At 48.7% G+C, this 11,794-nt stretch overlaps 1 pseudogene; it reads right to left on the bottom strand.

Moving 5' to 3' along the window:
• LOC143749449 (uncharacterized) overlaps positions 1-2,923 on the bottom strand; it is a 3,362-nt pseudogene extending 439 nt beyond the window's left edge.
• Positions 2,924-11,794: the final 8,871 nt, after the last annotated feature.

Below are 11,794 nucleotides of genomic sequence, written 5' to 3'. Positions count from 1 at the left end.
CCCTTGATAGCAGATCCGCTCCTCTGTTCAGAATGCCCGGAACGTGAGTTGCGCGTAATGACAGGAAAACCTGTCTTATCCACACCAAAAGCTTGTAAGCTAGAGTGTGGAGTTTCGACGAGCGCATGCCGCCCTGACGGTTGATATAAGCCACAGCCGAGGTATTGTCGCACCGTACTACAACGTGATGTCCCTGCAGGCGAGGCAGAAAAGGATTCAGAGCTTTCCAAATGGTTAAAAGCTCTAAATAGTTTATGTGCGCTGAACGTAGTCTGTTTGGCCACAGACCGTTCACTGTTCTGCCCTCCTGGGTGGCACCCCAGCCTGTTAAGGACGCATCGGTCGTTACGACTTTCCGCGTCGTAACCGCCCCCAGAGGGGTTCCCCGTGCGTAAAAGTCTTCGCTCTCCCAGTGGCGCAAGGCTGCCGAGCAGGCGCGTCACTGTTACCGAGCGGCAAAGGTCGCGAATCGGGCCAAAATGTAGTGACAAAACCCATTTCATGAACGCCCTCATTCTCAGGAGTCCCAACGGCACAACTTGGGTGGATGAAGCCATGAGACCCTGCAGCCTGAGACATGTGCGATATTGCACTTTCGCCCCTTCTCTGAACTGCGAAAGACAGTTCATCAGAGAGTGAACGCGCTCTTGAGAGAGACGTGCTCGCATGGAAACCGAGTTCAACTCCAAGCCCAGGAAAATGACATTATGACTGGGCGTGAAATTGCTCTTGCTCACATTCACTTGAAACCCGAGCGATGTGATGTGCGCGAGCACACGGCCGGTGTCCTGCAACACCTTCTCCTTTGATTTGGCTATGATGAGCCAATCGTCTATGTAAGTCAGGATTCTCAGACCTGATATTCTCAGAGGTGCTAAGCCCGCCTCCGCGCACAGACAGAAAGGCCGGGGACTCAAACTGAGTCCAAACAGAAGAACTGTGAATTCGTAACATATGCCCTGGTAGGCGAAACGAAGAAACTTCCTTTGTGGAGGATAGATGCTTATGTGAAAGAAAGCATCTTTCAGATTGACTGATGTGAACCAGTCGTTCTGTTTTATGGCACGGGCGAGTGCGCCCTGTGTCAGCATTCTGAAATTGTATTTCCTCAAATGTTTGTTCAACACTCGAAGGTCCAAGATAGGGCGGAGAGAGCCGCCTTTTTTCGGGACCAGAAAATAACGGGAATTAAAGCCCTGGTTCATCAGATTGGGGGGCACCACCTGAATCGCTCCCTTGTTTAGGAGAGATGAAATTTCCTCTTTCAGAATGTGAGAGGCGTTCTCTTCCGTGTGAGAAAAGAGAATGCCGTTGAAATGCGGGGGTTTTACTGCGAATTTCAATCTGTAACCCTGCATTACTGTACGCATCACCCACTCGGGAGCTGAAACGGTTCGCCAAGCCGCTTCGTGACTCGCGAGTGCTCCCACTCGGGCCAGAACGGAGCTGTGTGAGACCAACAGGTTTATTTGTGATGCAATGGCGCCATCTAGTGGACACACTAGAGGCGACATGCAGGGGTTCGGAGGGATTTTCTCTCTCTGCAGTGAGATGAGTTCTCTCTGCGGAGAGAGGTTTTCTCTCCGAAGCGAATTCATTCGATTCGTATTTTTTTGTGTTTTGTGTTGGGCAAACACTGGGGCCGAAGCCTTTATTGAGAGAGTGAGGGGAACAGAGTGTGGGCAGTGTGGTGTCACTGAGCTTAAACTTTCCCTCACAGAGGGCCCCCTGAACGTGGGGGGAAAACACACATTTCTCGAACACACGAGCTGGGCAGTCTTGACTGGCGGTGAGCTGATCCATCCGTGGGACTGCCTTCCTGGGAAGGCAAAGCTTGAAGGCCTCATCCTCCTTCCTCTTATCGTCACACCGTTGTTGCATCAGTGCGACGGCGGGGCCGAAGAGAGCCCGGCCGGGCTCCACCAGCGCGCCGGCGATGCGCCGTTTCTCACTGTCAGGGAGTCCTGACAGGTTCAGCCAGAGCGCGCGCTCTCCCACCACGGAAAGCGCCATGGAGCGCCCGCAAGTTTGGACAGCCTGCCGAGCGTTACGGAGGACGAGGTCGTTCACCGTGAGGATCTCCTTCCACAGGGTTTCAGAAGGATTTCCCTTTTCCAATTGTTGCCCTAATTCTTCGAGGATCTCCGCCTGGTAGGCGGAGAGGAGCGAAGAAACGTTAAGGGCCCTGACAGCCACGGCCGAGGACTTATAAGCTGCCTGGTGAACGGAGGCAGCTAAACGGTCCATCTTGTTGGGCAAGACCGGCTTAGGGGGAGCGAGCAGCCCGCCCTGAGCGGGGTTAAGGTGCCTGGCGTTGGAAGGCTCAACGGCGGGAGGTTCGCCCATACCGTGCGCTGCCATGTCCTTAACCTCGAGTTCCCTGAGACCGTGTTTGAAGTTGAGCGGGTCGCTACAATAATTCCTCATGTGCTTCGCACACACCGGAAGGATGGGGAAGAGTTGTTTCCTAGGGCCGGGAGGGGGTCCCAGCACATTCCCATCATAAATATCCCTCTCCTGGTCGGTGGCGCTCTTAGGTGCCGGCCATTCAATGTTGAGACCAGCGGCCGCTCGCTCACACACTTCCAGGAGGATGGCTTGAGGCAGAGCCGCGTGGGCGGTAGCCTGGGGAACACCATAGGGCGGGATGGCCTCCTCGTCCTCTGAAACCCCAAGAATGGCCGCATCCTCCTCGAGCCAGAACCGGGCGGTTCGTGGACGAGAGCGAGGTTTTCCTCGAAGATGTCCTCCTCGGGGAAGGCGGGATTGGGCTGGTCAGCCCAGATGATAGACGTTCCGCCCGGGAGGCCCCCGGTAGCGCGTTGTCATCACCGTGTCCCCCGTCTGAGTCAGAAGGGCTGAGCCCGGTGCACTGTTTCACTGCCACCTTAAAACGGCGTTTAAGCAGCTTCCTAGGCAGCATGAGGCAGAAACAGCAATCCTCCGGGTTCTCCAGGGCTTCCCGAGCGTGCTTAGAACCCAAACAGACCACGCAAAGCTGATGAAGATCCTTAGCCGCGATATATGCGTTATATGCATATATATGCATAGCTGTTATATGCCCGCAGGTAAGGGGGTGTGGACTCACCTGGCATTGGCTGCGCACTTCTGTCTGTCTTGCCAGACTTGGTGCAATGCCCTTCCCATAGGTGGATCTCGAACACGAGATGATGAAAGAGAACAACAGCCCATGTGTTCCTCATGAAATGATTAACAAATTCATTGAACAAGCCAAAACACAATGAACAGTGAGTTAGGTGAAAGGGACAACACATTAGTCAAGAGAGAATATTTAGTAGTAATAGAAGATCATCACAAAATGAACAGTAATAAAATTGGTGACGGTAAGTAGATCACATCATTTCTGGCTGCATTAACTTACACACAACAAATCAAACATTGCGCAAGTAAAGTGCACACATTTACTACAAATAGAATGGCAATGGTAAGTATATTAGCCTAGCTGTTATGTTTTAGTCTTTAGTTTTATTATAATTTAATTCATCTTGACTGATAAAAAAAAACTTTGTACAACACATGTTAGGCTACATTTGATACAGAAAGAAAGAGTTAATGTGCAGATTTGCAGAGTAGCTTTAAAAAAAATTCTGTTGCGCTTCTGTTTGGGCTGTAACGTTAAGAGTTGTCGATTTTGGGTCCGTAATATATGATGGATTCTGACTCTATTGAATAGTTTCACAATGTATACAACAGAGTTTTTGCATTTTTCCTTGTCACACAACTTCCCTGCACTCATGTTGTACATCCATATGCCGCTATTTACGTATGGAGACGTACGTACGCTGCTCACTTTAACGTTAATAAAAACCTTTTGTACTATACCTCTCTGGATCTTTGGGGAATCTATGAAATGCTAGTTGATTGGTTGTACACTGGTAGTTGTTGTAGTTGATGGCAGAACACTGTTTTCTTTGTTTCCAATTATTTCCAGACATAATGCTGTACAGTTGTGATAACGGTAAACCCGTTGGTTCAGTCCAAAATGGCGTCAGTGTGTCAGCAGCGCCATCTAGCGATTGTTACCAAAACTGCAACGGAGTTTCGCCTCTTGATACTTCTATACTCTTTGGGGAAGTATACGACAATTCACCATGACGTCACAACAGTAATAGACGTTCTTCCGGGTGGCAAAAGCTGAAGCGTTCCTAAGGCAACACTAGTAAATTGCTTGGAAGGGAGACACACCGTCGGCAGTAGTCTAATCTAAATTTCAACAGTTGATTAAAAAACAGACGTGATGGAAATTGAGACATAGTTAACATGATCATTAGAGCTTAAATTCTTTGATCAAGAAACGTGCACTCCCAACGCAATAGAGTGCGGCGCGGGACTAGATTTAATGGCCGAGCGCGGGCGGTAATGCACTCACTCTGTGTGCGGGTTGCGGGACTCACGCTAGAAATATCTATGAATAAAACATATAGAAACTAATAAATTTTTATTCATCTGTTGCAGAAAAGCAACAAGAACAACTAAAACAAAATAGAAATGATTTACAGGCCAGAGTTTTGTTTTATAACATGTTTGCAGCGTTGAGCGATGTAGCCAATCACAGACATGTGTGTTGATTTCTTGAACACAATGGCCAATCAGAAGCATTTAATATAGTCTCCCCTCACCGCTCAAAACTGACTTTTTGTTCAGAGCTGAATTCTGTATGCTGGCAAATCCTCTAATTATAACAAACAAAGTGTAAATATTATGAAAGATTCATTGTGCAGTCAGCTTCATTGATAATAACAGGGATGTGTGAGATTGCGATGAACTGATGTCAGCTTTAGGAATTATTAAGGGAGCGCAGTCATGCCAAACCATGCACGCAGTATCTGCTTGATTTATGTTATAACAGTGGTTTGTGTGTTATTATTTAATAACAAATAATTTATCAGGAGCATTATGCTGATGTGTATGATGGCGACACGTAGGCTAACTTGAAAGTATTTGGAGGTACAGAAAAAAAGTCTATTTGCGGTCGGGAGCGGGACAAAACATAAATGTTGCGGGCGGGAGAAAGTAACATAGAAAGTAGTTGAGAACGTCAGTTATAACGACCCACGTATTGAAAATGGTTGAGTTTAAATCGGGCTCAAAATTACAGTTAATGTGTCGGGCCGGGAAGCGCAAAGAAGACGACATGCACTACTTTTGACGACGTCCACTCGCTTTAACCTCCTCACCCACGGGTTCCGCTGGATAGATTTACTTTTTTCTGAAGGAAATCGATTAAACCCTAAACCTTTTGCAGTATATCTGGCGGCGCAACCCCAAACACAACATGTTTTCACCATCGTTTCAACTTTGATCAACAGCAATGACTTTAATATGTAACCGTTTACAGTAGCCAGCTGGATCTCTTCAATTGGTCAGTAGAAGCCGCTCGCGTTCTGCCACCCGGAAGTATCTTGGTGCCTATTGTTTACAAACATTCTGAAATGCCCTATTTGATTAGAACTACAAACAAGAATACGAAAACTACAAACATGGCGAATGTGTGAGACAGACCAGGTTTGGAGTGAATATCTAATCTGATGGAAAAATATTGAATGTTATCCGCGTTATATTTCATCTGCATCACCACTGTGAACTTTCATAAAGATACATGAACTATTAAATGCATCATTATGCAAACACACGTGCAGGATTTTAAAGCAACACTATGTCGTTTTTGCGGTTTTTGCTCTCGGGGTCCCCCTACAGTTGGGAAACAGTATTGTCCTCTACTACTGTCGTAAAATCTGTCATGGTTACACCAGGCGATACACGTGTGCATTTGTTGACAAGCGATACTGTCTTGAGTTCTCGCGGGCAGACTGCTAGCGTTGCGTGTGAAATGTCTTCATCCCAGGTACATTGGCATATATTTCAGCATGACATATGAATATAATTTCATGGGTTTTATTTTTTTAAAACGTCAAAAGATCGCGTAGCTCACGTTTACAAGACAGCGTCATTATAGTAGCCTATTGTCTACTGTTTTACATAACGGATATGCTAATTCAATTCAATGTTTGTGTGATAGGTAATAGCCATATATCGTAAATATTATAATATCAAGCTACCATAGATGAATCTGCAAATTTGAAAATCGATTTGCATTATAGCCAGCGGCAAGACACTTTCACCAGAAAAATAAATACACAAACATATCAGCCTGCAGACATTAGGATAGTTATCCTGAAAGATTATTTATTATAACCATCGTAAATTAGCATGTTAGTGTAGCTACCAGATTGATAATTCGCTACTCTACTAGCATTACTTGATTCATGAAGATAAATGGACCAGATAGATTCCGTAACATGGCCAGGCCATGTTATTCAGCCTTTTACATTTCGCGCGATAGTCAGCTCCCTGACTCCCTAATTTATTTATAAATGTATAAACACTTTACAGATGACTGACTGCTGCGCTTGTGACAGGGTGCATGTTACTGAAAGAACGAGCAGAGAGAGAGCCGGTCGCGCACGCGCACACTCTCACCGTCTTCAAACTGACTTGCTCTCCCTCCAATAGTAATCCTCGTCCGGTCTTTTAATTTGTCTCTCCCTTTTTCTTCTTTTAGTCTCCTCTGACAAAACCTTTGCCTTCTTCCTTTTAGTTGTTGCTTCGGTCATGACAACAACATACAGACGGGTATCAAACGCTAGTTGGGCTCTCACGTCAGAATCTGAGGAAGTGGGGGAAGTGACGTATGCCGTAAAGCAGTCGAATTTTGTAGTTTTTTTTGTGCTCGGGTTCCTACCCGAAACCCGAAGTTACATGGTGCCAGTAAAAGCGATACAGACACTGTTAGGCTATGGCAGACGTGTCATTCAACCTATTGTAAGTCGATGTACCATCACAAGGGTCTTGGAAATATATAATGAAGGTTGAAAAACTACATAGTGGTGTTACTTTAACAGAAGATGATTGACAGGTGATGCACGAAACTAAAGCATACACTTCTTCAGCTCTCGTGCTGCGGGTTAAGAACCGAGTTAGCTTGATAAATAACCCACAGTGTTCAGCAGAGAGAGCTGAGCTCAGGAGAGGAAGTGTGTGTGTGTGTTTGTGTGTGTGTGTGTTAGTGTGTGTGTGTGTGTGTGTGTGTGTGTGTGCTAGTTTAGAGGTGAGCCTGTGGAGACAGGAAGACATGTGCGGTTAGTGCGACTAAATACAGTACACGTGCACATTCACAACACACACACACTCACAACAGATACACAACTTCAAAACACACACATGCACATTCACAACACACACACACACGCACATTCACAACACATGCACAACACACATGCACACTCACAACACACACACACACACACACACAACACAAGCACACTCACAACACACACACACACGCACATGTTCACAGGCGTTCTGTAGGAAGTCGTGTTTAAAGTCTTTGTGCTGCGACTTAAACGCGGACACACTCTCAGACCGCCTCATACACACACTCTCAGACCGCCTCAAACACACACTCTCAGACCGCCTCATACACACACTCTCAGACCGCCTCAAACACACACTCTCAGACCGCCTCATACACACACTCTCAGACCGCCTCAAACACACACTCTCAGACCGCCTCATACACACACTCTCAGACCGCCTCAAACACACACTCTCAGACCGCCTCATACACACACTCTCAGAGCGCCTCATACACACACTCTCAGAGCGCCTCATACACACTCTCAGAGCGCCTCATACACACACTCTCAGAGCGCCTCATACACACACTCTCAGAGCGCCTCATACACACACTCTCAGAGCGCCTCATACACACACTCTCAGAGCGCCTCATACACACACTCTCAGAGCGCCTCATACACACACTCTCAGAGCGCCTCATACACACACTCTCAGAGCGCCTCAAACACACACTCTCAGAGCGCCTCAAACACACACTCTCAGAGCGCCTCATACACACACTCTCAGACCGCCTCATACACACACTCTCAGACCGCCTCATACACACACTCTCAGACCGCCTCATACACACACTCTCAGAGCGCCTCATACACACACTCTCAGAGCGCCTCAAACACACACTCTCAGAGCGCCTCAAACACACACTCTCAGAGCGCCTCATACACACACTCTCAGAGCGCCTCATACACACACTCTCAGACCGCCTCATACACACACTCTCAGAGCGCCTCATACACACACTCTCAGAGCGCCTCATACACACACTCTCAGAGCGCCTCAAACACACACTCTCAGAGCGCCTCAAACACACACTCTCAGAGCGCCTCATACACACACTCTCAGAGCGCCTCATACACACACTCTCAGACCGCCTCATACACACACTCTCAGACCGCCTCAAACACACACTCTCAGAGCGCCTCATACACACACTCTCAGAGCGCCTCATACACACACTCTCAGAGCGCCTCATACACACACTCTCAGACCGCCTCATACACACACTCTCAGAGCGCCTCATACACACACTCTCAGAGCGCCTCATACACACACTCTCAGAGCGCCTCAAACACACACTCTCAGAGCGCCTCATACACACACTCTCAGAGCGCCTCATACACACACTCTCAGAGCGCCTCATACACACACTCTCAGAGCGCCTCATACACACACTCTATGAGGGCCTCATACACACACTCTCAGCGCCTCATACACACACTCTCAGAGCGCCTCATACACACACTCTCAGACCGCCTCATACACACACTCTCAGAGCGCCTCATACACACACTCTATGAGGGCCTCATACACACACTCTCAGAGCGCCTCATACACACACTCTCAGAGCGCCTCATACACACACTCTCAGAGCGCCTCATACACACTCTCAGAGCGCCTCATACACACACTCTATGAGGGCCTCATACACACACTCTCAGAGCGCCTCATACACACACTCTCAGAGCGCCTCATACACACACTCTCAGAGCGCCTCATACACACTCTCAGAGCGCCTCAAACACACACTCTCAGAGCGCCTCATACACACACTCTCAGAGCGCCTCATACACACACTCTCAGAGCGCCTCATACACACACTCTCAGAGCGCCTCAAACACACACTCTCAGACCGCCTCATACACACACTCTCAGAGCGCCTCATACACACACTCTCAGAGCGCCTCATACACACACTCTCAGAGCGCCTCATACACACACTCTCAGAGCGCCTCATACACACACTCTATGAGGGCCTCATACACACACTCTCAGAGCGCCTCATACACACACTCTCAGAGCGCCTCATACACACACTCTCAGAGCGCCTCATACACACACTCTCAGAGCGCCTCATACACACACTCTATGAGGGCCTCATACACACACTCTCAGAGCGCCTCATACACACACTCTCAGAGCGCCTCATACACACACTCTCAGAGCGCCTCATACACACACTCTCAGAGCGCCTCATACACACTCTCAGAGCGCCTCATACACACACTCTCAGAGCGCCTCATACACACACTCTCAGAGCGCCTCATACACACACTCTATGAGGGCCTCATACACACACTCTCAGAGCGCCTCATACACACACTCTCAGAGCGCCTCATACACACACTCTCAGAGCGCCTCATACACACTCTCAGAGCGCCTCATACACACACTCTATGAGGGCCTCATACACACACTCTCAGAGCGCCTCATACACACACTCTCAGAGCGCCTCATACACACACTCTCAGAGCGCCTCATACACACACTCTCAGAGCGCCTCATACACACTCTCAGAGCGCCTCAAACACACACTCTCAGAGCGCCTCATACACACACTCTCAGAGCGCCTCATACACACACTCTCAGAGCGCCTCATACACACACTCTCAGAGCGCCTCAAACACACACTCTCAGAGCGCCTCATACACACACTCTCAGAGCGCCTCATACACACACTCTCAGAGCGCCTCATACACACACTCTCAGAGCGCCTCATACACACACTCTCAGAGCGCCTCATACACACACTCTCAGAGCGCCTCATACACACACTCTCAGAGCGCCTCAAACACACACTCTCAGAGCGCCTCAAACACACACTCTCAGACCGCCTCATACACACACTCTCAGAGCGCCTCATACACACACTCTCAGAGCGCCTCAAACACACACTCTCAGAGCGCCTCATACACACACTCTCATAGCGCCTCATACACACACTCTCAGAGCGCCTCATACACACTCTCAGAGCGCCTCAAACACACACTCTCAGAGCTCCTCAAACACACACTCTCAGAGCGCCTCATACACACACTCTCATAGCGCCTCATACACACACTCTCAGAGCGCCTCATACACACTCTCAGAGCGCCTCAAACACACACTCTCAGAGCTCCTCAAACACACACTCTCAGAGCGCCTCATACACACACTCTCATAGCGCCTCATACACACACTCTCAGAGCGCCTCATACACACTCTCAGACCGCCTCATACACACACTCTCATAGCGCCTCATACACACACTCTCAGAGCGCCTCATACACACTCTCAGAGCGCCTCAAACACACACTCTCAGAGCTCCTCAAACACACACTCTCAGAGCGCCTCATACACACACTCTCAGAGCGCCTCATACACACACTCTCAGAGCGCCTCATACACACACTCTCAGAGCGCCTCATACACACACTCTCAGAGCGCCTCAAACACACACTCTCAGACCACCTCATACACACACTCTCAGAGCGCCTCATACACACACTCTCAGAGCGCCTCAAACACACACTCTCAGACCGCCTCATACACACACTCTCAGAGCGCCTCATACACACACTCTCAGAGCGCCTCATACACACACTCTCAGAGCGCCTCATACACACTCTCAGAGCGCCTCAAACACACACTCTCAGAGCGCCTCATACACACACTCTCAGAGCGCCTCATACACACTCTCTCAGACCGCCTCATACACACACTCTCAGACCGCCTCATACACACACTCTCAGACCGCCTCATACACACACTCTCAGACCGCCTCATACACACACTCTCAGAGCGCCTCATACACACACTCTCAGAGCGCCTCATACACACACTCTCAGAGCGCCTCAAACACACACTCTCAGAGCGCCTCAAACACACACTCTCAGACCGCCTCATACACACACTCTCAGAGCGCCTCATACACACTCTCAGACCGCCTCATACACACACTCTCAGAGCGCCTCATACACACACTCTCATAGCGCCTCATACACACACTCAGACCGCCTCATACACACACTCTCAGAGCGCCTCATATACACACACTCAGACCGCCTCATACACACACTCTCAGAGCGCCTCATATACACACACTCAGACCGCCTCATATACACACTCTCAGAGCGCCTCAAACACACACTCTCAGAGCGCCTCATACACACACTCTCAGAGCGCCTCATACACACACTCTCAGAGCGCCTCATACACACAGATGTTCACATTATCAGAGACTTCTTCCTAGTTAAAGGTCTTTTCTCCTCTATTGTGTCGTATATCGAGTGACACACTTCAGGAACAAGAACACATGTGGGCGGGGCTTGACTGTGTCTGTGGGGAATTGATTGGATGATTGTGGTTTGCTATTGGCTGATCTCATGTGAGTGACAGGTAATAGCCCCGCCCTCGTCATCAGAGAAGAGAAGAGATGCTGCAAGAGGAACTTATTCTCATTCAAGATTATAAACACAATAATGATGATGTGCACCTATAAATCATTTAGAATAAACACTGCAATATTCCATAAGAAAGAATTGTTGATTTTGATTTGATGGTGACTTTAAGAGTGAAAAGAGGCTCAGGAAACAGTGGC

The sequence above is a fragment of the Siphateles boraxobius genome, unplaced genomic scaffold, assembly GCF_051911475.1.
Source record: "Siphateles boraxobius isolate OS27281-9 unplaced genomic scaffold, OSU_SipBor_1 249, whole genome shotgun sequence".
NCBI classification, from domain to species: domain Eukaryota; kingdom Metazoa; phylum Chordata; class Actinopteri; order Cypriniformes; family Leuciscidae; genus Siphateles; species Siphateles boraxobius.
The sequence above is the reverse complement of the archived record's forward strand: the minus strand, read 5'-3'. Positions and strand labels throughout refer to the sequence as shown.